Source organism: Ursus maritimus, unplaced genomic scaffold, assembly GCF_017311325.1.
Source record: "Ursus maritimus isolate PB19 unplaced genomic scaffold, ASM1731132v1 scaffold_14, whole genome shotgun sequence".
NCBI classification, from domain to species: domain Eukaryota; kingdom Metazoa; phylum Chordata; class Mammalia; order Carnivora; family Ursidae; genus Ursus; species Ursus maritimus.
In genome coordinates this window covers 30,492,926-30,519,857 of record NW_024423786.1, presented here as the reverse complement: position 1 = coordinate 30,519,857, position 26,932 = coordinate 30,492,926, and the positions used below count along the sequence as shown (strand labels likewise).

The 26,932-nt window shown below is 41.4% G+C and overlaps 1 protein-coding gene across 8 annotated transcripts in view; it reads right to left on the bottom strand.

Annotated features, from left to right (window-relative positions):
• The window catches only part of FHIT (fragile histidine triad diadenosine triphosphatase), a 1,380,201-nt gene that overhangs the window by 328,601 nt on the left and 1,024,668 nt on the right, over positions 1–26,932 (bottom strand). The gene's annotated exons all lie outside the window — the stretch shown is intronic.

Sequence of the window (26,932 nt, the reverse complement as noted above, 5' to 3'; positions counted from 1 at the left end):
TCAGAAGTGATTTGCCTCTTCTTCAGTCTCTCCCTGCGTTCCATCTCAGAGTTCACTCAGGAAGCTCCAGAGGTTGCAAACCAACATATATTAATTGACTTAATCTTTTTAATAACTCCTTGAGGTACACAATATTAGTACGTCTGTTAAACAGATGGAGAAATGGAGAACCAAAAATGTCAAGTGACTTGCCCAATGTCACAGAGCTAGTAAGTGGACAAATCGGGATTCCAACCCATGCAATCGGATCTTGAGCGTGTGCTCTTACTCCCTTTTAGTATACACCATTCCACATCTTCTGTACTATCTCCTACCGACAGCATCCTAGCATTACATGGTAGTGAGATGTAATACTTTCTTAATGACTTATTATTTCATCTATCGATACCTTCTCTTCTCAGCTAGATTGGTTGCTGCTTGAGGGGAGAGATGCAACCATCCTGCCCATACCAATCTGTCCTATTTGACCCCATACCAACATGCCTTATTCTAAACTCATGGTCAGTACACACTCCATGGATAACTGCATTGTGTTACTGAATCCTACGGAATAACAGGGATTACAATCACTTATACATTCATGGAAGAAAATCCCAACTCAAATGATCCAGGGTTGAAACTGGGTCTTCTTTCCTATTGGAGGAAATTTCTGCAGGTGTGAGCAATTAAAAAATTAAACATTAATTAACAACTCAAGTGACTGTGTTAGTAAGTCGCTTGTTAACTACACAGGTAAATATTGTGCCCCCACCTAATGTTTGAAAATAAGGTCCCTTGAGCATATTAAGTAGTAGGGGTGATCTTCTCAATATTCAAGGGTTCCATGCACCCCTTCAATATATGACATCTACAAGTTTGTGTATAACAAAGCTACTGAGAGGAGGGATTGCCTCACCCATTAACCCTGCCTTATCATCTTACAAAGTATCTTCTACTGAATGAAAGACAAGGATGACAGCTAATTTTCTATCTATGTCTCATTATGCTGGGACACCAAATAACCTCAGAATCATCCTTCTCTAAATAGAAGCCCTCATGGTATCTCTCTCCCTCTTACTCTCTCTCTCTTACTTCAAACCTCTTTTCTTCCCTGCCCTTCCTGTTTTCAGTAGAGATGTGGATATTAACTACCTCTACTCCACTCTCTTTTTAGCCATTTACTTTCTGGTTGCTGCTTTTACTCTTCTACTAAATCTGTTTTCTCAAAAGATATGGAAGTCATCCTACTAAGTAAATGTTTTTGAGCAGGCATTCTTAGCTCCCGTCTCCCTGGACCGTCCTGTGGACCATAACTCACTTTAAGAACCTACTCCATGCTTGCCCTCCGTGATATTATCTTTCCCCTTTGTTGCTGAACTTTCACAGTGTTACCTCTCCTATGACACCTCCCTACCATTGTGTCCAGTCTTTTCTCCCTTATTACATTTTAAACACTGTGAGGCAAGAGATAGCTTAGTCATCTTTGACTTTCCCCCTGCCAAGCATCAAAAATTCTTACCCCTAGGCAGAACCAAATAAAAACTTGTTCATTCATTCCGCCAGTTAGCAAATGGCTGTATTTGAGAAATACACCTCCATCTCAAGAATATTTAACACAACACCTGGCCCAGCTTTATGGACCAGAGACACATTACCCCTGATATGATGATATTACTGCTTCTGCCATACCTGCTAATTACTTATAAGGAAAAAATAGCATCCTTTAGGAATATGTCACTTTTACTGGTAGAGAGTACAAAAGTATATTCTCTTGGTATTTATTCCCCCTCCCCGCACACTTTCCTCAGTTTTCATTCCAGAGATTTCATTACCCTCTTTTCACGTCCCCAGAGGACTTATCCCTGGAAAACTTTACTGTCCTCTCTAGCATTGGTTTGGATTTGTATACTAAGGCCACTGTCTCTATAGCCTTCTAGAACACTGGACACGCTGCCTCTCTTCCACTGGATCCAGGACATAAAGAAAATAAATTGAAAGAGAGGACATCAAGGCAAATTCAACCAAAATTTATTTTGGTTGGATTCAAGAATGAGGCTAACATGCTAGCCAGTTTCAACTCCTTTGAAATATTGCCATTTGGAATGACAAACATCTTAACAAGATTTGGAACCAAAGTGCCTATGACCAGAAACAGCAGAAAATATATTTGTCATACACAGGAAATAAAGGTACATTCTTAACCAGGATTGATGGGTTGTCTGAGAAACAGCAGGCTGCCTGTCAAGAGAACCAACAAAATAACAGTTAATCACTATATTTAAAATGAGAGTTTCTTTAAATGCTAGGCCTATGGGACATGGGTATAAAGTGAACAGCCATGAGTAGACAGCTCCTCAGCCAAAGTCCATAATTGTAAGCACCAGTGTGAAGAGCACTGGACCAGGAGTCTGAAAAACAGTAGTGTGCCCTAAAGCCAATTGCTTAACAAACCTTCATCCATGTTATGTAAAACACAATATAATAGAACTCCATGGATCCAATTAGATTTAATTCTTGATTATCCAAACCCTTTGTCTAAAGTGAGATTTCTCAAAGCAGTGGTCAAACATGTTTAGAAATCACTGAGTTAAAGAAGGTTAAATAAATTTGTTTACCCTGGGACCTTCAGAACTTTTAATATTCTAATGGGTATTTTTAAACTCTAAGATCTGGTAGATGTTGCATGACGCATTTCCCAAAGTGATCTGGCCAAATATCCCTTTTACTATTGACCATCTTCTAGGACTGTCATGCTCTAAAACCCCATGGCCCTACCTTATATCAGACTCAAAGAAGTTAAGAGAATGGTCCCCTTGGTTCCTGGTCCTGAGGCCTGCCCTCCTCATAAAGCCTACCCTGTCCCCTTCCCTTATGGTTTATGGCACAGCCCTGAATCCTTATAACGAGGGCTCCTTTTGTTCTTAAGACAGCTTAAACTGAGGACTATCGTGTGCAAACAGAAGAATCTCAACTAAGAAAAACCCGTGTATACAGATTGCGAGGGAATACTGCTGATTGTTCTTATCTTCAGTGATCACTTGGGCTGAAACAAAAGCTCCAGGTCAACATGACAGTTGGTTTATTGTGGGAACCCCAATTCTTGAGCTGAAATACTTTCGTACATCAAGATGCAATCGTTTCATAGGAGGAACACCATTAAAAAATACAATTACTACGGAAAACTAAGACCTTTTGCATGAGAACAGACATCATGGTTTCCATTAAAAGCTCGTTCCTTTTTCATGTTCACCTTCTCCAACTTTAAAATAAAAGCGACTTCATTTTCAAGTGACCTTTTAAAAAGTCCACACATCAAGCTCCATAAATATTCAAAATATTCAGAATGAAGCCTAGTCCTGGAATATTAAGTTGGATATGCCTGAAATTCAGAGAAGCTATTGCTCTTTCTTTAAATAGCCAACTTAGAAAATGACTCATATTTTCTTCATAAACTCACTTTATGTTACTTGTGGAAGAAAGTTTTACAAACCACGCCATGAGTTAATAAGGCTGAACCAAAAGCTTTCAGAAGGATTTGGCTCTTTTCCTTTTGTCTTCTTCTCTCCCTCCTTTTTTGAAAGGAGGATGTTAGAGGCAGATTGGGACTAGCAGTGTAGGTTCGCATAGGGAGACACAGAGAGACTGGGGTAGTTATTACCTCATGTTACCTAACAGAGGGACAATAATGGTACTCTGGGATAGTGGCAGAGCTGTTGAGGATTCCTACAAGTAGCATAATTATTTTCCAAATTAGTTTTAAGGAGGAAAATGAAAGAAACCAAGATGATTGAAACCATTAAAGCAATCCTAATCAAGAGAGGAAAAAGAAAAATCAAACTCTGTTTTACTCCTAAGACAAGCATAAAAAGTAAAGTAGTCACCAAAGTAATATGTGATTGAAGAGTGGGAGGAAAACTAATTTTCCCCTTTCCTAGGAGACCACTGAAGATAATTTAAGGCAAAAAAAATAAGCTGATACTTTTGTGGGGTTTGGGGCCTGTATTTATATGCTGGTGAATTGTTTGTAATGAATACATGGTTAAATAAGATAGATAAAACTTAGGAGACATAGAAATACATTTTCCCTAAAGGAAAAAAAAAAAAAGCATTCAAAAGAGAAGCATTGTTGAAAACAGCAACAACTAAAAATCATTCAAGGACTCTGAAGTATCTATTTCAGGAGGAAAGGAGTCTATGGAGGACTTATTATAGGTTGGAAGTATCACTGTGAGTTCACAGTGTTTGACATACAAACTGAAATGAAGATACAGATGTAACGTGTGCAAAAATATGCATTTCCTAGTATATCCGTGGAGGGGCTGCGAAGTAACGGTACCCCGGTACCACTGATCACACCAAACATTCAGATCTTGGCTTCTAAATACAGCTCTTCAGTAAAAAGAATCAGAGCTCCTTAGAGAAATGGCTGATTCCAGGGATGGGACATAGAAGAAAAAAGATGGGCCTGAAGTATCTTGTGGTGCCAGAAAATAAGAATGGGCTGAAAAAAATTATAGGACGCGTGGCAAAAGGACACATGAATCAGCCTGAAGGGACTACTCTGGCTAAACCTGAGATAATTGAGCAAAACAAAGAAATGACAGTAGCTGATTATACCCAATAGAATAAAAATAACTATGTGAGTCCATACTGATATAAAAAAATGAACAAGTAAAAAGAGGAGAAAAAAAAGCTCTTCCTCATAGAATTCAACAAATAAATACAAAAGTAATGATTCAATTAGAGAATCGCCATTTGGCAATCTCCACAGTAATAACTGTTTCAGGTAAAAAGCATTAGTGAGTGCTAAACAAATGGGCAAAAGTATCGTAGAAAACGATGGTATTTAAATTGTTTGAAGAGACCTCCCTATAAGATACACTTATTAATTACAAAGGGAAAAATAGTGATTTTTGAAGTGGAAAAACCTGGTAAGCACATTCACCAAGTGATCAAAGGTAACGGGCATCAATAAGAATGGGACAAGTAGACACCGTGTGCTTCCCAATATAATGCACTGAGAAGGATAAAATATTACTTCTGCGACATTCCTGTCAAAAATGCAAAATAGGATTCTCATCATGAAGAAACATCACACTATCAGATAAACCCAAATTAAGGAATATTCAGGAGAGCAACAGGTCTATATTTTTCAAAAATGTCAAAATCACAAAAGACCAGGAGTCTGAGGATTTGACATTAAGGAGACATGACAACTAAATGTGAGGCAGGATCCTGGAATGGAACACGAACCAGAAAAAAAAGGACAGCGTCGGAATTTCAGTAAATCCTCCATATCAGAAATAGAACTGTATCAATGTTGATTTCCTGGCTTGATAACTGTACCTTGCTTTTTTAAGAGGATGTCCTTAATTTTTTAGAAATTACATACTAAACTATAGAGAAGCAGGAGAAAGGGGAGCCCTCTTACACTGTTGGTGGGAATGCAAGCTGGTACAGCCACTCTGGAAAACAGTATGGAGGTTCCTCAGGATGTTAAAAATAGAGCTACCCTATGACCCAGCAATTGCACTATTAGGTATTTACCCCAAAGGTACAGATGTAGTGAAAAGAAGGGGCATGTGCACCCCAATGTTCATAGCAGCAATGTCCACAGTAGCCAAACCGTGGAAGGAGCTGAGATGCCCTTCAACAGACGAATGGATAAAGAAGATGTGGTTCATATACACAGTGGAATGTTACTCAGCCATCAGGATGAATACCCACCATTTGCATCGACCTGGACAGAACTGGAGGGTATTACGCTAAGTGAAATAAGTCAAGCAGAGAAAGACAATTATCACATGGTTTCACTCATATGTGGAATATAAGGAATAGCATGGAGGACATTAGGGGATGGGAGGGAAAACTGAAGGGGGAGAAATCAGAGAGGGAGACAAACCATGAGAGACTCTGAACTCCAGGAACCCAACTGAGGGTTACAGAGGGGAGGGGGGCAGGGGGATGGGGTAGCCAGGTGATGGGTATTAAGGAGGGCATGCGTGATGGTGAGCACTTGGTGTTATATGCAACTAATGAATCATGGAACACTACATCAGAAACTAACGATGTACTATACAGTGGCTAACTGAACAAAATTTAAAAAAATAAATAAATGAAAAACAGTTTTCTGCTCCAAAAAATAATAAATAAATAATAAAGTACATGGAAACAAAGGAGCATCATAGTCTGCAACTTATTTCAAAAAAAATTTCCACAAAAAATTCTACATAGAGAATATGATGAGGCAAGGCCAAGTATGAATATCTAGAGAACCTAAAGGAACAGTGTAGAGGAATTCTTTATACTATGACTGCAACGTTTTTGCAAATCTAAAATTATTTCAAAATTGAAAGTTGAAAAATACACACACACACACACACACACACACACACACACACACCCCAACTTGAGCTCAAATCTCAGCTCCACCACTTGTAATCTTGAGCAAACTGCTTGGCCTCGTTGAGATTCAGCTCCTTCGCTCAGTGGAGATTCTAGGACTTTGTGTGGTCTCTGCGAGGACCAACAAGATGCTGCAGGGTCTGCAGCCCAATACCGGGCTCGGAAGCCTTTAAAAAGCATAGCTACTGTGACTTCTGGTGACTCGAACAGAGCAACACAACCAGAGGGACTGACTGTTTCAAAGGCAGTTCCGGGAGCACAGAAGGTCATGTGGCACTAGGGACACAATGCTGTTGTGTCAGGGCGGGGACACAGGTGTATCACACCTGCTTTTCAATGGGGCCTTTTTTTTTTTTTTTTAATGTTTCTGCACAATTGACGACGGCATTACTCTTTTCAGAGTGGGAGGATAAAAGCAACTGTGGGTAGGGGCTTCTTTAGAAGAGAGATTCGTTTTTAACTTTTAAATCTGCCTCAGAATATCTAAAAATAATACATCCTTTTGCCAAGCCCCCCTCTGCTCCCAGCTCCTCGGTTGTTCTGTCCCTTGGCCTTTTCTTCTCCTGGGCCCTTCAACATCATTCTCCCCCCCTCCTTTTTGCTTCTAGGCAGTCGGGAGCCACCCTCATCTTCTCCCCTCTTACTTGTTTTGTGTTTGTTTTGAAAAGAAAAAAAGGTTTAATTCCGAGTGAACAAAAAAGATGTGTGGGAAGGAAATAAATGGTGAACTCCTAGTTACTCCACCAACTGCCAAGTTTTAAGTTCTTCCCCCAAGTCATACCAACCTCCTGAGCAACCAGAAATCACAGATGATTCTAACTGAAAAGAAGAAAAGGAATAAGGGTAGGAAAATGTATTCTTATTATTCACGAGCCCAGAGAAAAAAAATCCCCAAGAATGTCAGTTTTATGCCAACTATTAAAAAGTTACAGTAAAAATGTGATAATTATAGATTTTTCCATTCCGATGTGTTTTAAACATCATAAACTATCATTTGTTGTCATTATTCTAATGATGGATAATGTTTACAACTCAATCTGAATTAACTCCCAAATGTATCATCTTGAAAAGGGGGGTGAGGGGTGGAATCTTTTCTATTTTATTTCAGTGTGATGTCCCAGTATCCAACAGTTCAAAATGTGCATCCAGGGAAAAAAAAATTACAAAGATCCCAGAGGGCTGAAATGTACTTAATGGGCTACATAAAATCTCAAAAATCACTTTCCTGAGAGATCTTCTGTGATTTTAGAAAAGTGAAAACAAGGAAAATCCACTACTTTGTTTTCCAGTGCTCCGATGTTTGGGAGTGAGGCAACATCTGCTAGGGGAGAAGCCAACTGCCAGACACAGGTCCAGCTCTGAAAGAAACACCTTTCAAAGCAAGTCTTCAAGTATCAACCATCTCTGAGATGGGAGAGACCTAGTTTCAGGTCAATAAAACATCTTGGGAGCCTGATAGCCCTAATGAGCTGGTCCTGGTGCCATTTCTGAGCTGTACTCTGTCCTTCAATTCATTCATGCACTGATTTTTCATTCATTTTCTATTCACCAAATATTTACTGAGCACTTAACTGGCCAAAGGCTGTGCTACGTGCTCTAACATGATGAGTGAGACAGGCCTGGCCTGAGGCCACATCACATGCCAGCTGGCCTTAGCTTGTCTGAATTTCCAGAATTCCTGAGAAGGGGAAGGTTAGCAACATTTACTTGATGATAAAGTTGGGCCCAGAATGGAATCCAGGTATCTTGTTAGATGCAAACATTTGCATGAGAGGGAGATGGTTACTTGTCAATAAGCCAGGGCAGAGTGGGGAAGAGACAAGAGGGCAGAAGTTCTAGATTCCCCCCTGAGTACACCAGCCTTTGTGTCTGCATGTGTACACCTGGGCATGGGGGTGGAGAGAAAGAAAACTGAGAAGAGAGAGGGAAAGTGGGGGAGGGGAGGAGGAAGGACAGTATGAGAGGAAGGCAGTGCTTCTCCAAGTGTGGTTCCTGAATGTTCCATCAGAATCACCAGACAGGTTTATCGAAAAGGAAGATTTCTGGGCCCCAACTGGTCTATTGAACCTGAATCTGCCACGTGGAATCCTGGGATTTGTATTTTAAACAAGGCTCTGGGTGGTTCTATGTATTAAAATTTAACATCCAGGCCTCTTACAGAACCTAAGGGCTCTTTTTTACTGTTGAATTGGCCAAGGTCCATAGTGAACAGATGCCTCCAAAGCCTTGTGACCACCAGGCGGGGCTGGAGCCTGCTCTGCCCACCTCTCTTTGTCACACTCCCTCCTGGGGCGCTAAGAAAGCCAGGGTGATCTTGACGTCAACTAAAAGTCAAGTCGGGTAGAGCTCCTCACTGGTAAAAGGCCCTGCTGAAGGGACTATGAGCTAGTCATTTATACTTCTGTTGAGAGGCCAGCACAGCCTATCCAAATATTAACTGTGGATGGATTCCAACCAAGAGATCCAGGACTGTATAATTCACATGCCTGCTACTTACTGAGTGATGGTAATAAATGTGGGCTATTGCTTAATTATGCCCTGGTTTATTAACTATCTAGTAATAAACTAGGAAGACCCCAATTAAACAAACAGATGTGCGGAGCGTGTGTATCTCTGTATGTGTTTTTTGAGAAATGTAAAAAGGATCTCAATGAGTGAAATTGAAGTACGAGCAAGCACACACGCCAGGCATCTTCTCTGTATCCTTTCTAGTAACCTGGATCCCTTGCCAAAACTTCCCAAGAGAAAGAGGAAACTCAAATATCCACCAACACAGTAATATTAGTGTCTCTGCCAACAGGCTGAGTGTACTCCATTGTCCTTGACACTGGGTCCCGGCTGGGTCATCAAGACACTGATAGACCTGTAGTAGCCCATACCAGAGGTCGGCAAACTTTTTCCTCAAGAGACGGAGAGTAACTATTTTAGGCATTGCAGGGTAGATGGTCTCCACTGCAACTCTACAGTTACAGCATGAAAGCAATCACACACAACAGGTAAACAGATGAGTAGGTCTGTGTTCCAGCAAAGCTTTCTGTAGAAGAACAGGCAGTGGGCCAGGCGTGGGCCTCCAGCATGCTCTGCTGTGCTGGCTAAGTGATTGTCTCTCAGCACCAAATTAACCCTATGATACTCTCTGTGATAAACGGCACACTGATGTAGTGACAAGAAAGACGTCCATAATACATCAGGTGGGGACAAAAATCATACTCTTTAGCAACATGATTTTTTTTAAAACAAACTCAAGAAAGCATCAGAAAAGATAATATAGTTTCCCTTATCCACGGTTTTGCTTTCTGCAATTTCAGTTACCTGTCGTCAACCATGGTCCAGAAACAGACCATCCTCTTTCTAAGGAATCATGTGAAGTTCAGTAGCCCCTACCGCTAGGACAGGGTGAGTATGTCATTCACCTCACTTCACCTCATCACGTAGGTATTTATCATCTCACATCATTATGAGAAGGGTGAGTACAGTAGTAAAGAGACCATATTCACATAACTTTTATTCCAGTACATTATAATTATTCTATTTTATTAGTTATTGTTGTTGAGCTCCTACGTGCCTAATTTATAAATTACACTGTATGATGGGTATGCATGCACAGGGGAAAAATGTATAGATAGGGCTTGGTACTATCTACAATTTCAGGCATCCACAGGCGGTCTTGGAATGTATCCCCCACAGATCGGGGGGACAGCTATACTACAAAGGATTCAGAAGAGTAACTTCTGCAAAAAGAACGAGGAGTGGAAAGAGAAGATGACTCTGGCTTTTTACTTTTTTAACTTTATACCCTTTTTTGGTAATCTTCGAGTTTATTAATGTGAACACATATTACCTTTCTAGGTTGAAAAATATAATAAAGGAAAAAGAGTTTGGGGTCTTACAAATGCTGGACATTAAACCATTTCTACTAGTTCCCACCTGACCCTAACGAGGGTGCTGCAGGCAAAGAATCATTCATTCATTCGTTGAACACATATATTGAGTCCCCACTATGTGCCAGACACTAGATTAGAGGCAAGGGAGTCATGGTGTTTTGAGTTTTGGTTGGCAAACAGACATTACTCAAATAATTATACAAGTCAAGTTAAAATGACAACCGAGACAAGTGATATGAAGGAGATGAGGCATTATTCATTCCTTCAGTGAACTGTTTGTCAAGCACCATAACCCACGATTTCTGGAATATGAAATCTGTAGCAGTGAATACAGAAAAATGAGAGGAGGAGATAGGAGTAACATGCTGATGAGTGTAGACTCAGGTGTTTGCACCTCGCGTTATCATCTACTTACAATTTCCTTGAAATCACCATGAATGTGAAATCATGACAGCTGTTTTCAAGGAGCTTGAAACTGAAGTTCTGTGATACAAGGTATTCGGAAGTTTTCCTTGGCTAACTTTCGGCACTGATCTTGCCTGTTCTTTTCACACCCTCAGAATCAGGGATGGGCTAGATGCTCTGACCTTCTTGTCCTGTTAGTCACCTCCCTAATGAGATGCCAAGGGCAGAGACTGTGTCTTCTCTTGTACGTGGTGGAGGCACCATCTTTTGAGTTGTGTGTCCAGTGCCTTCTCTGGAAATAGCTTGCCCTGTCCAAAGGCACAGGATCCCTGCAGCATTTAGGATAGGGACAAAAGACAGTGATCTGGATTGTAGAGTACATTGGCTCAGGAGATGCAGGCCTCCACGTGTCCTCTTATGTGGACTGTACAGAACTAATCCACAGCGCTTGAAGAGAAAGAATGGTGCAAGCTTGCAGCGAGAAGCTGACAAAGGACAGATCATTCTACTCTACGTTCTTCCAAAGTCCCTGGAACACCCTTCACTTGAGTTCCATAAGACATCATTCTATACTGAGAGTAAATCCTCCCTTTTCACGTAAGCAGCTATAAATCAGAACACAGATTTGTGCACGTGTGCATATTCAAAACTATTTACTAGTTCTCTTTAAAGTCTTTTTTTTTCTTTTCTTTTTTATTTTTTTAAGTAATCTCTACACCCTGTGTGGGGCTAGAACTCACGACCCTGAGATCAGAAGTCTCATTCTTTTCTGACTGAGCCAGCCAGGCACCCCTACTAGTTAGGACCATAACAGTTTTTACTTACAGTGCATTCAAAGCCAAAGCAAATCCTGAGGTTATTATTATTTTTTTCCCCAGAATGTTTTTCCAGAAAGTTTCTATTGGTCTGGTGGCCAAATGGTGCCATTTGGAAACGGATAAACTCTTTAAAAGCCAGAAACATAGCAATAGGAGAGCAGGGCAAGAGGCACTACATTAAAGTTCTTTAAATGACCTCTCCTGTGCCCTTTGGGCAATATGGTTCACATACCAAATTGCCTCGTTGCTGACTGTGTGACCTTGGACAAGTTGCTGGCCCTCTCTGACTTACAGTTGCCTCATTTGTATACATGAAATACTACCTGATCTACAGAGCTGTTGGGAGGCTAAGTGAAAAACTATTTGGAAAGCACTTCACATATAAGTTGTCAGTTAAAGTGGCTCTAAATATTAAGTTTATAGTTAGAGATAAGATCCTAGAAAGATCACATGGTAGAGTGGAAAGAGCATTTGAATGCTAATCAGAAGACCTTCCTTCAGGTCCCTTGCCCTCACTGATCAGCTCTCAGGCCATACTGGTTACTTCCTCACCCCAAGCCTGTAACTTTGTGAATAAAAGGATGCTCCCTCCACCTGAAGTCCTGCCCCATGTTACTATGTCATGAAAACCCTAACTATAATTCACAAATCACCTCAGTCTTGACTTCTTCAGAGACACTTCCCTGGTTTCCATAATCAGAGACCTTTCCTTCCTTTACATAAACGAACATTGTGCATGAGCCTCTCCTATAGGAATTATTAGGATCTGCCCTACTTTACAGATGTGATGCTGCTCCATTTCCTTCTGTTTACCTTGTTTAGAGACAATGCGTCTTTCAGTTACATAAGAATTAAAGCTTAACATTCACTATAAATGTCAACAGACGTATTTAATTGGATAATGAACTTGGCTCATAATTAGTACTAGGCATACCATTCACTGTTATATGCTAACACATGGCAAAGTGCCTGGCACCCGGTAGGTACTCAACAAATATTTGTTGAATGAGTAAATAAATATTCAGACTTGATCAGGAAGGAGGACGTAAAACAATGTTTTCAAGAGAATGTGTTTTTAGGCCAATTTAGTTTGCCCAAATGTGGGCTTTGAGGTTGGAAAGAACCTGGGGACTTATAAGAACAGCCCCAAGTGTGATGGCAAGGCCACCATGAATGGTCATCTGTGACATGGAGTCCTTTGTTTGGTTGGAGATGGATGGCAGCTGGATACATGATTCCAAATGGTTCCACAAGGTGATTTTGAATATTGGGGGATTAGTTCAAGTATACATCTTTTTTTTTTTTTTTGAAGATTTTATTTACTTAGGGAGGGAGAGAGAGAGAGCAAGAGTGAGTGGGATGAGGAGCAGAGGGAGAGAATCCAAAACAGACTCCCTGCTGAGCACAGAGCCCAACGAGGGCCTGATACCATGACCATGAGATCATAACCTGAGCCGAAACCAACCGTCAGATGCTCAATCAACCACGCCACCCAGGAACCCCTCAAGCATGCATCCTATAAAGAGTTAGTATCAGTGGTTTTAACAAACACGAGTAATTAATCTTTGTTGGCTTTACAGAACACTTACTTTCTTTAGAGCACCTACCACAATTTATCCTAATTTTATCGTTTGTCATCAGTTCCTTTCTTGTTGTTGTTTTTGGTTGTTTCCCCAACAGACCATGAGCTCTAAGTAGGAGGGAACTAGGACTCTGGTCCACGGCTGTAGGAGTGCTGCCTGGCACAAAATAGATGAAGCTCAATAAACGCTGAATGAATAAGTGAGCAGATGGCAGGCTGGATAGATGGTTGAGTGGATGGATGGAAGGAAGGAGGCCAGATAGGCAGCCAGATGGCCTTTTGGGTCACAAATCCAAATAATAAAATCAGGTCTCAACGACAACAAAAAATCAGTCTCATTACATTATAGGAGGGGTGAAAGGCTTACCCATCTATAGATGATAGGACAATAACAAAATATGTGACTTGTAATAGATGGGATGACAACAACAGTAGTACCAACAGCAGCCAGCACCGGTACATAGCACTCACTGCACACAAGACACTACTCTAAATGCTTTACATAGATGAACGTGGATAGTCTTTCTTGATTCAGAAACAGAGTTGTATCTATCAAAAAAGGAATCTGAATATGACCACACACACACACACACACACACACACACACACACACACAAACACACAATGGTCTATATGATCTCACATCATTTAATGCTAAAAGCAAATTTAACCCTCTACTAAGTGCCCAACCAAGACTACATGGTTTCCTAACCTGAAAATCTGAAAAACGAATCCTCGATTTGTTTCCTGAAAAGTTGTCATTGCCCCACTTCATACCCGCCACTAGAGAAACTATTTTTCAAACCCTTCTACAGTTTGGGAATACTAAGTAAGCCCTAATGAGTTCAAAAGTTGGTAATGACATTGCTAATTTGGTGGCTCCTTTGGCAGCAAGTCAGTCTCCTTCCTCAAAGGAAAAATAGGATTATCAAGTGAGCTGGAGAATTTTCTTTACATGATTGATGGGAAGAACAAGTAATCACCTTTGAAGTGCCACAGCAGATAATACCTCTGCAGCGTTCTCTTTCTTCTTCTGACACCCATGAGTAATTGAAGAGAAGGGAGCCTCTTAGAATGACCAATGAAGTGATGATGACAACCCTCTCTCTGCTGTCTACCAAGAGAGTGACACGCTGAGGTCTTGGGTAGTTGAGAGCTGACATGACGTAAAGAGTCTTTGATGGGCTCCTCCGATGCTGGGCTCAGCGTGCAGCTGCCACCGATCAGACCACAGAAGCTTTGGGTAAAACACACATCAGAGGAGACAGGCATTACTCCTTCTTAGAACCAACAGCCTATGGCCCTGCTGTGAGAAGATCTGCTCTCTGAGTTTGGGGTGAAGGTAAAGTCCTCACGGTGGGAGTGAAGGAAATCAGTGAGCAAAGCAAGACAGAGCAGGAGGGAAACAATGAATGCTATTTTGAAATCTCTCATCGTGCCCATCCATAACAGATTAGCCATAATGTTCAGACTGGCAAACAAAGGACCATTAACCTCTTGGCCCCAACTTATGGGCGCAGTGACAGAGAGTCCTCCCCTTGGAACAGGCCCCGCTCCACAGCACCTTACCTAGTAAAGACATCTTTGCAGATGCAAATAACTTAGCTGAAGCAGAGCCGACTCTCACAAACCTTAAGAAGCACAATGATGGAGCAGGTGAGAATTCTCATTCCCGCAAGCTCACTTTTCCTGAACGCTGCTGAAGCCTGTCAGGGAAGGCTGACCTGCCTTAAGTAAAATGCTTTGAGGACAAATAAATAGGAAGGAAGGGTCTTTGGTGTGTTGACAAGAAAGTAAAAAAAAAAAAAAGAAAAAAAAAAAACTTTCTGCAGTTGTAGCCGAAAGTTCACCTAAAATACCCCTGGCCAGGTCCTAGAGCCTGCCGGCTAGAGAACACAAGGGGCAGGTTGGGGTGATGGGGGGGGCTGTTGAAGACCCCATGTCATCTGGTAGGATACCCCCTCTAGGGCCTCCCTTGGATAGAAGAGAAACAGGTTGGTTTGGGGGTATACCATGCTACCTCCAATCTGCTAATCGGTGTCAGGCGTGTGTCCTTTGGTAGTTGGGACCCACACACCCCATCACTCCCGACTCATATACAAAAGACAAAGTCTTCTAAGAAACAGCACAGCAGCGATTTCCTCTAGAGAGTCTGCAACCGACTAATGGCCACCGTTCTCAGAAGCCGTGGCTAGAATATGGCAAATACTCAACAGAAAACTGTAAATGAATCAGGAGGAAGGAAGGAAGGAAGGAAAGGAGGGAGGAAGGAAGGTTTATACAGGGCTTGATACCATGTGGGAATTCATTACATCAAGAACTTTCCTCCTCATATGACATGGCCTCAGAACAGCCAACTGTTTCATCTGATTCTTAGCTCAAGAAACAGTGATGTGTGCCAAAAAGAGAGGACAGAGTGGCGGTAGTAGAAACAGAAAGCAACATTATGTCTTTCTAATACTAAGGGGTGATGTCTGAGATTTTCAAGGTCATTTTTTTTTACTATACAATTTCTAGGTTAAGGCCCACTTTAAGATAAGAACCATGTAAAACATGGTAGCATTTCTTGATTGATTCAATCCAGGGTTGCCCTTTTTATACCAAACATATATCTCAAACAAAGAATGGGTAGAGTAAGAACAAAGTCTACAGGAAATCATCGGGAGAGGATTAAAGAGCAGGAGAAGAAGGCAGAGAGAAACTCGAGCAGACTCACCCCAAGTCTACCAAGGTGGGCTAAGATGTCTGAGCTACCCAGAACAGCAAAATAATAACAAAAATAAAAATAACAATATTTACTGTGAACAAAGAACCCAATAAGCAAATAAAAAATATCAGCACTAATGGTCTTACTAGCTGCCTATAAGTAATTTTTCATGAAATATCAGGGATCAGGGAGAAGAAAACAGATGGTGCATCTATTCAAACTGAACATATTTAATGCTAGAACCAGCTTGAGGCCAAAGACATCTGTAATCAAAGAAGGGGGAAATTGCAAATGGAAGAAGAGCTGTGCTTTATGCCCAAACATCATGAACTGGGGGAAGAAAACAAGGAAACCACTGCCTCACTTATGAGGTGATGTATTAGTTCCCTGGTGTTATCACCATTTAGTGACTTTAAACAACACAAGTTTATCATCTTATTCTCTGTAGGTTGGAAGTCTGACCTGGGTCTTACTGGGTTATAATCAAGGTATGGGCAGAGCCAAGGTATGGGCAGAAGCTATCTGGAGCCTTCTTTTCCAGCTGCTAATGGCCACCTACATCCCTTAGCTCATGCCCCTCTCTGTCCACCTTCACAGTCATCAGTATTAGGTCAAGTCCATTTCCCGGGGCATCACCCTTATCTCCTCTTCCATCTCCTTCTTCCACTGTTAGGACTCCTATGATTACACCAGGCCCTCTGGGATAACACAGGATAACCTCCCAATTTTAAGGTCAGCTAGTTAGCCACCTCAATTTCATCTGCAGCTTTAATTCCCCATGGCCATGGAATGACACTGATTCAGATTCTAGGGACTAGGACATCTTTGGACAGAGGGAGAGGTTCTGTTTTCTGCCTACTAAAGGCATCAATATTTCAGATTTACTTCTTTTTCATTGTTTTCTTTTTTCATCTGTCCAGCTCCAAACGATCACGGGCACAAATGAGGTCCTTCCGTTTTATACACTGTGTGTGAGAATCATACCTTTCTTGCTAGGCACAGCTAAACATATGTACTCTCTGCAAAACAAAAACAAAAACAAAACAAAAAAACCCAGAAAACCAAAAATAAACAAATACCACTAAGGGAGGAAAAACAGAATACATCGTCCAGAAACATATGAATTCACCCAGTGTACAGTTTCGAAGGCAGTCTACCCACTGACAGCCTTTCCCTCCGTTCTCAATCATTTATTTTGTGATATGTCCTATATTTGGAGAATGATTTCTAAGGAGTTTCATTGTTATTAGCAGTCTAGACACTTATGATAAATTAAAACCCCATTAAGTGTGAAGGTATCAAAACAGTAGCAGAGCTGCCTTCCCCTGCATATATTTTAGGATGACAGCCCTACTCCATCTGACTTCCTCACCAAGAACAGCTCATCAAACTCAGTTCTAGTGAAAGAGCTCAACCAGCACCTATTTTTGTACTACCTGAAAAAAAAAAAAAAAAAAGGCCCACACAGGCAGTACATCTGGTACAGAAATGAAATTAAATACAACAATATTGAGGCATCAAACACTCAGATCCATTTCATTGTTTCCTATCCAGAAACACCCTAATTGAAGGTGGCATTCCAAGGTTAAATCCCAGTTCTGACAGCCTCTCATGTCAGACACCTGTCAAAATGTAATAAGACACCTGTGAAAGGAAGGGTGATGCGAAAAGCGTTATCAGATTTCCCAAATCGTGATCCCTAAGTTGGGGGATTCATGTCACCGAGCAAACGGGGTGGTAGCTGGGTGCCACTGGGGCCGCGCCATCATTCGCAGGCAAGGAAGAGTAAAAACAGAGAAAGATGACACCTTGGAAGGAAGAGCCATCGTGTTTTCAGTTCAGCAAATGATGATAATAAGCATGAAAGGACTGCTCTGAACGGGCTTAAATTTCAGGATTCAGCCCTGGAGTCTTGATCCCAGTTAGAGGCAGGGAATTATTTTTTAATATCTGTTTTACATAATTAAGGGGCAGTGGCTTTCATGCAGATGAGGCTTTGAATGTTCACAACACCAAATGGGCTTCATTAGCTTAGCTGGGCAATTAATGAAGCAGGAAGTAGAAAGCCAAGATAAAGCCTTATCTTCAAAAAGGTCTGAAGCAGGGAGCGCTGATAGTCGAGAGAGGTGGTGACGATGCATTTCCTACATTTATTCTCTGGAAGGCAAAACTTCTATAGCTCTTGATAGCTTTGAAAGCAGCACATACATCCCATTTAAGCCCCAAATGAGAGAAACAGGTGGTGTGTTTAAGGCTTTGTAGAAAGTCTTGAAGTATTTCCCAAACATTTGTAAGTTTCACCAAGCCTTTCTCTTGTTATTCTACATGCCTTTTCTATTGTTTTCCAATTGCTTCCCTCATTTCCCTCCCATGTGCATTTCAAAGGAAATTGGAGAGCTTAAAATGTGGCTAAATATAACAGCACTGAACTAACAGTGAATAAAACCTGCAGAAATTATTTGTGATGCATATTCCTCCTCTTCTGGTTAGGAAACTGCAATATCACGAATGAGCTATGCTCAGGAGAAAGGCTATTTGTTTACAAGACGCCAAGCACAGGCAGGCAGAGCTTGGGCTAAAAGACCTGAATCCAATTCTCGATTATTTGAATGCAGATTTTTTCCTAGATAACTAGCCACATACCCATGTTGAAGAATCAGATAAATCAAAAGTCTCACAGGTTAAGAAAGGCTAAACTGTAGCCTGTTCACTCTGCAAAGGACCATCCAAGTGGGCCCATTCTGGGGCAACTTTTTTATTTTGAAGATGAAAAAAAAAAGAGGCTCCTGACTTGGTCCTGAAAGCACTGAGTCACCAACAGTCAGGAGTAAATTCCAGGGCCCCTGTTTCTTACCCTGAGCTCTCTCTCTCTCTGCGTTCCTCCAAAGCCCCTCTAGGCTGCCAGCTTCAGGAAGAAGGGAGTCACAGAAAGATACACCTGGAAGGCGTCATTGGTTTCTCGACTTGTTTTCTGTTTATCTTTCTTTCTCACAGACATTCTGGTCTCAGGCTTCCGTGTTGTTTTTATGTGTTTACCTCCCTTTACCTTTGTTTAAACTGAAGCAGGTACATGGACTCAAAGACAGTGCTAGACTCAAAGAAATAAAGTGCTGGATAAAGAGCACAAACTTTAATGTCATGTTTACAGAGCAAACAGTAGTAGGCCCCGGAGACGAAGAAAAGCTCAAGCTGGGGAGGGACAGGAGGACACAAGCAGGCCCAACTCTAGGGTACAGAGGGAATAAAAAAACATGAGACTTTAAAGAGGGTCCCCATCTAGAATTCCATGTGGCCAGCTGAAAGCCTCAATATCAAGTAAGGACCGTCACTGGCCAGGGCCCCCGAACCTCAATCCCATTACCAGATCAACCTGGACGGGCTCATCCTCTATAGATAATGCAACATCCTGTGGTTTGGGAGACCTACAGCAACCCAAACTGAGGGTGGGGGAGTTGGAAGGATAAGGAGGGGAAATTTTATTCCTTGACATTCAACATGGGTCTGAACAGAATGATTGGGGAATTTCCCCCAGAGCTTAGGGCAGCGGTGAACAGAGGGCACACCTCCCCTCTCATGTATATTGTGTTCATTTGGTGTCTATCCAGCCTGTTTTCTAGGATAGCCTCCAGTAAATATTCTGTTACCTCACCACTTGTTGTCTCATCTGATCTCAGACTTGCTCTGACTTCTAATGTGAAAAGGCTGGTGCTCTGATAGATTGCTTAGATCCATCTAGTGACCCTGGAACTCAAGGCTTCTCCAGTCTGCCCTTCATACCTCCTCTCTGTGCCCCCAAACTCAATACTCCAGCCAAATGAGAATCCCATACTGTTGCTGGAACATGCCCCATACTTGCTTCTACTACTAGTCTTTGTCGTTTCAGTCTTCCTACCTGAAAAGCTCTCCCTTCCCCCATCTTCACCTCTTGATAATTTATCCATACACCATTTAAGAACTTTTGACATTTGAAATGATTCACAGATGGAATGGGATGACCTCGGAGAAGAAGAGTCCCTAATACTGCAGGTGTTCAGGGAAAAAGGCAAGACAACACGTTAAGACCCTATCAGATAAAGGCTGGGCTACAACGATAAAAATAATGAGAGTTAGCTAGGTGCCAGGAACTGCGGTAACCACGGGCCACACATCATTCGCACAATGACCCCAGGAAGGAGGTACAATAATCCTCGTTTTATAGGTGAGGCCCAGGAACATGCCCATGGTCATCCCACTGGGATTCAGATCAAAGCAGTAGGACTGAAAAGCCAGGTGTTAGCCCATGCCCTCTAACGGTCCTTCCAACACTGGCATTTTATTGTGTCAGTGTTCTTCCCTGTGTCCCTCTCTCACTGCCTGAGTGGAATGCCACCCCTCTTTCCTCTGTACCCTCTTGGCTCTTCTCTGGTAACGATTTCATTGGCTTCACCTGACATATCTGTACAGTTGCCTCATCTCACCGACTGGAATATAATCTGCTGGGAAGAACTCTGGCTGATCAACCCACAGAGCAGTCACATGGCCCGAGACAGGGCAGCCGCTAAACTTCTCTTGAATGAACACCTCCCACAACGTTTCACATACCACAGCGAGCTATAAATGGTGGTTGTATGTTTTGAAGATCACGATTCAAACAGCCGTCAAGAGTCGAAGTTTCTCATAGTAACAGCCTAGAGGCCCCTTTGCTGACAGCAGCACTCTGACCTTGACGAGATGGCCCACCAGACAATCTGTTCTCACCAGGCTGGGGGTGGGACTGAAAAGCCTTCTTCTTCAGCCAAGAAGTGCTGTTATAAAATTCTTTGTTATTGTTTGAAACCATTACATTCTTTATTGGTGCCAAGGTGCAAACAAAATCATTTGCTTTTGGCATTGGGACAAGTCCAGAATTATGTTACTGATAAAAACCAGTCTCTAAAAATTCTAATTTGTTTCCACTTGCAGGCATATGCAGAAGCATTTCTGCCTTACCACATTGACCTTGAGTGGCTCGGGTCCCATCATTCTAGGGAGTTCCCTCTCTTGCGTCAAAGATATCATGGATTGCTGGGATTGTTCTGTCTTGGAGTAGAGGGAGCTGAGAAGACAAAGGTCAGCTAGGGACTGGAATGAATTCATTCTACTCCTATTCATGGTCAAGTCATGATTTCTTTTCTTATCCCTAAAACTAAAAGATAGTCATACTAAAAAAAGACCATCAGCTCTGACAACCAGACAAAACAAGCAAAGACAAAGCAAAGACATGTCCTTATTATACGTTATTTGCTTCTCCTATTATTGCCTATATAACATCAAACAACCGCTTTCCCTTTGGACAAAAAGGCAGTTACATACAAAGCCATTTATGGCTAATGTCCTGATTCTACAGGCTAGAAACAGACACTAGTTCAAATTCCTGTTGGTTCTACTTTCAAAATATGGTCTGACACTGTCTACTTCTTTCTATCTCAAACTCTCCCAGCCCAGACTACCGCTGCCTCTTACCTTGGGAGTGTCGCAATATCCTCTCCTCACTGGCCTCCCAGTTTCCACTTCTGTCCCACTCTTTCATTCTGCATAAGGCAACCAGAGTGGCCTTCTACAAATATAAATCGTCTCACTTCTACCATCTGCTTCGGTGGCTTTCCACTGTATGGAGAATAAGCAAGCTAGAGCACAAGCCCTCAGGATGTGAGGTGGCACCTGTCCAGATGGCTGCCTGCACTTTGGGCCACTCTCTCCCAGCACTCCTAGACTCCAGGCTTCTCTCACAGGCGAGCACTCACTGGTCTATAGGCCTGGGGCTCTCTTCCGTCACCTCTCCACAGCTGGTTCCCATCATCCTTCCGATCTCTGCTAAGTGTCACCTTCTTAGAACATCTTCTCTGACTCCCCTTTCTACAAGCACTTCTGCCTTCCTTTATTCCATTCCTATTTTCCATCACATTCATTTTTTTTTTCCTTCCCGGTATTTTTTTAACCATAATCAGCAATTATCTTCTTTATATATTTACTTATTTATTTCCAGTGTTCCCTCCTGGAATTTAAGTTCCATGAGAACAAAGACCTTGTCAGTCTTGTGTGACACTGCATCTCCTCTAAGTCCTGGAAAACATCACAGATACTCAAACAAGAACTGTGGAATGAATGAAAAAATGAATTCAAGCTCCATCATATCACAAGGTCTGCCGTTAACTGGGTCCCTGGCCTCACCTACCAGCATTCGCTCACACGGACTAATGACACATGGCGCACCATGCCACCGGCTGTTGCACAACTAAGTCACTCTTTTTATCGTCTCCGTAATGATACACCGGCTACTGCCTCTTGCTGGGACATCCTTCACCTCTACGCCACTCAAGTCCGATTCTGCTCAAGGCTCAGTTTAACTGCTATTTCCTCTAGGATTTCAAATGAATCTCTGTCCCAAGGCAAAGTTAAATGCAGCAGTAATTTGTTAAGATATCTGCCTTTCAGTAGGTGGTCCAGAAGTGTACGAACCGAGGCTCCCTCACACCTTCATCTTGAACACTGTGCCTGGCACACAAGAGAAATGTCAGATGAACGAGTGAGCTCAATTGGACCACCACTTACTGCGCACCTTCTATCCCCCAATCGCTAGGCTCAGCGGAGGTCCTGCTGAGGGTTTCCCATGTTGGGAGCAGCATGCTTGAGTGACTGGGTTGCACAGATCACTGAGTGCATAAGATAAATGAATTCCAGATGAGACATGAGAGCAAAGGAAAAGCGACACTGAAGGAGCCAGCACTTCCTAGTTTTGCTTCTGCTGCTACAGAAACATTTAGTCCAAATGAGCAGAGATTTCCTGTGTTTCCAGGAGGGCCTCCAGGTCCCTGGGCATAAACAGTCACAATCCAAAACCCCCCACTAAGACACAAGAAAGAATCTTCAAATACAATATTCCTGACATGCTCATTAAGCTATTTTGGAAAATTAATGCCAAATGATTAAGAAGTTTAAAAAAAAAAAAACCCTTTAGGTGTAATATAATAAAGCATCTCCCGGCAATAAAATTCACCCATGGCAATAACATTCCTTCTGGAGAGCTTCGTTTCTTTTCCACTCTTAGGTTCCTAAAGACCATTGTCATGAAGACCATTACAGGATTCAAGGGAGAATAAAATGAAAAGGATGTGTGGGATGATTTTTCTTCTTTTTTTTTTTTTTAAATACAGAGAAGTGACACACTTACATACCAAAATACATGAGCCGCACGTTAGATAAAATCACAATTATAGTCAAGGATACATTTCACTGTTTATCCACAGCACACACTCAAGAAAGTACTCTACAAGGGAACCATCAAAAGTCAAACAATTCCCAAACTTTTTCTTTCTGAGCACAGGTAGTAGTTAATATTATTCATTCTTGTATGAAAATTATAAGCTTATGTGCCCATGTCTCCGTGTTTAAAAAAAAAAAAAATGTAACACAGAGCACTTCCCAGCTAGATCCAGCTAATTCTTTTTCAAAGCAGTGCTCTTCTCCCAGTCTTAGCCAGCATCATGTGGGAGATGACCGGGTCCCTATACTGATACTTCTTTTTACTTCATAAATACACTGTCTACATTTGCCCGCTCCTACTAATATGTTTCCCTTTGTATTTTATTTGGATAGTGTTACAACCGATTTTAATGATGTCTTGTATGAGCACAATACTATCACTTCTAAAAAGCAGATCATTTTCTGAGTTAGAAGGCATATCCGGTGCCCCTGCTTACAGGTATGTTTGAGGCAGAGAGAAAGCAATTTCTGTGCATAAATGGACCTTTTATCAGATATGTGCTCATATTCCTGTTTCAAATTTATGTCCCTTGATCCCTAAATGGTTTTAAGAGAAAAGTAGACTTTCTTCTAACCATGCCAAAGCATCAAAATCAGAACTCATTTGGGGGGGGGGGGAGTACCACCAAACCACTATGCTACAGACTAAATCATGTGACATCAAAAATAAGTTTTCATTTAGTTTTTACCACTGAGTGGCTGTATAGCCTTAAGAAAGTTACCTTTTGAACCCATCATCAACCAAGTAGTGTTCATTAAATGCACACTCTGTGCTAGAACCCACTTGATAAACATCTATCTCGTGCTCCACGTTCATATTCCATGCCTTGGTTGTGATTACTTCTGAAATGACCTCAACCATTCTAAATGACTACAAATGACTTTACATCAAGGGTAGGAAAAGACTGACTTGAACACATAATGTAAAAGTCTTGAAGGAAGCATCAGTTAAACTGTATTTTTTACAACAATCAATGGGCTTCTGGAAAAGACAGAGGGCAAGAGAGAGAGGAGAGGCAGGCATCTTTATCACTGAGAAGGACAGTGTAATCCATAGTGATACCAAAAGAACAATCATTGAGTGATTAAGGATGAGAACTGCCAGGAAAAATAATAAGACAAAATTCAGTTAATGACCTTTGAGAATGTGAGATCAGAAGGTGAAACAGAGACCTTTCTGGATAACCCTGTAAACCAGATCAAATTTTTTTAATAATTATTTTTTTATTATGTTAGTGACCATACAGTACATCCTTAGTTTTTGATGTAGTGTTCCATGATTCATTATTTGCATATAACACCCAGTGCTCCATGCAATACGTGCCCTCCTTACTACCCATCACCAGCCTATCCCAATCCCCCACCCCTCTCCCCTCTGAAGCCCTCAGTTTGTTTCCCAGAGTCCATAGTCTCTCGTGGTTCATTCCCCCTTCTGTTTACCCCCCCATTTAAACCAGATCAAATTTTTATTCTGCTGTCCATAATGAAAACCAGAGACATCAGCTCCCTTACCAAAGTTGAGTTCAAATTTAGCCTTCTCTGTCACCAATAATCCATTAAACTTAGTTTGCAGAGAAATAGAACCTCCTTTTCAGAAAGAAGAGTGATATTCTCTTTGGAAACAGCTCAAGTGTCCATCGGCTGATGAATGGATAAAGAGTGAAATAAAAAAAGAACGTAATCTTGCCATTTGCTATAACATGGATGGAGCTAGAGAGTATTATGCTAAGTGAAATAAGCCAGTCAGAGAAAGACAAATACCACATGATGACACCCATATGTGGAATTTAAGAAAGAAATGATCAAGGGGTGGGTGGGGGGTTAAAAAAAAAAAAAGAGGGAGGCAAACCAAGCAACAGACTCTTAACTACAGAGAACCAACTGATGGTTACCAGAGGGGAGGGGGGTGCGGGAATGGGTGAGATAGGTGATGGGGATCGAGGAGTGCACTTGCCACGATGAGCACCTGGTGTCATAGGGAAATGCTGAATCACTGTATTGTACCCTTGAAACTCATAAGACACAGTATGTTAACTAACTGGAATTTAAATAAAAACTTAAAAAAAATAAACTGCAGCAGCTTTAGGCAACTAAATCCAAAATCAAAGAGGGTTGTTTAATTTCCCCTCTTGAAGTTCTTACTGTCTTAGGGTATTTTAAAATAAAATAAAAATCCAACAATAAAACAGCTCAATTAAGCCTAATTTGCGTGCTTCAGCATCTGGCTGGGTGACTGCTCCCGTACTTCACACTTGTACAGCAAAGCACTTTTTAATTAAGACCACTCATTCTGTTTCCTCTGTACCAAACAACGATGAGGTTCTTGTTTGGGTACAAAACTCTCCAGGAAAAGGCTTAATGTAACCAAGGATTGTGTTTTTTTCTTTAAGTGCCAGGCAAACATTGGTTCAGAGTCTAGGCTGCCTGACCTACCTTAAAGCTGATCTCAACTTTATGTTAGAGATGCTAGGATTTTATTGCTACCATATAGAACTTAGAAATAAATGCACACAGGTGTGCAGGCACACATACACAAAATCACTCAATAATCTTGCATATAAGCAACATAGCTTTGGTGTGCTATCCCACCGTGGAACAGAGTATGTGGTGTGTTACAGAAAAACAGAAAAACACTCTTGTTTTTGGGGATTGAGGTATTTAACGTTTCTCTACTTTGCTGGGACTTATATTTAAAATGCAGAGAACCAGGGGCGCCTGGGTAGCACAGTCCTTAAGCATCTGCCTTTGGCTCAGGGCGTGATCCCGGCATTCTGGGATCGAGTCCCACATCGGGCCCCTCTGCTGGGAGCCTGCTTCTTCCTCTCCCACTCCCCTGCTGTGTTCCCTCTCTCGCTGGCTGTCTCTCTGTCACATAAATAAATATAAATAAATAAATAAATAATAAAATAAAATAAAATAAAATGCAGAGAACCAGACCTCAGCTGACCTTTTATGCCTGCCTTAGCTATCAGAGTAGAAACACAGAAGAATATGAGACTCCAAAGCTACGCTTTCTACTCAACTAATGGTACGTACAAAGAAACATCTCTTAATTAGCCTTACCCTGAGCTAACTTTCTCTGATCTGCCATGTATAATTAAATATGTTAGCAAGACAGAAATGTGAGATACAGCAGCTTTCACACCCAAATTTTCAACTCCAAATTTATAAAAAGATAAATGTGGATTTTTTTTTTTTTTAGTTGAAAGCCCATCTTGAAGTATTTTATTTTCACTCTGAAAACTTTTCAACATTATGTTAAAAAGAAGAAAAAAGAAAATGGGTGGTAAAATTAGTAGTAGGGCTGAATTTTCAGAGAAGAGAATACTAAAGCAAACTAACAGAATCTCAGGTGCCCAGCCAAGGACCTGGTACCCCTCAGAAGATAAAGAATTCCCTCTCAAGTCTGTTCTCCCCCCAGGCGCATGTGGTGCCCACGCCACTGGTCTCTCACTTCTAGAAGTGACTCTGAAAGCCACAACGTTGATACAGGGCAGGAAACATCCAGCACGTGGGCACTAAAGAATGCTGACGGTGGCTTCCAGCCCCAGACACAGGGTGCCTCTTTAGGGCTAAATTAAATGAAATTATATTTTATCCCTCTTAATTTGGCACCCTTTGGAAATGTGAAAGCGCCTAGAGAAAAATGCTCTTTATATAACGAAGTGAAACAGTTTTGGAATATAGGCCTCTCCTATATTTATGCCTAAATATAACTAAGACATATGAGTGATAATTCACATTGGGTTTATAATATGTGAATAAATCGTTGGGAAAAAAAACTGATATTTTACAGGCATTTGAAAATAAACCTAGATAATATTTATAAACCTAGCGGAAGATGTATTTGATTAAACACATTTTGACCTTT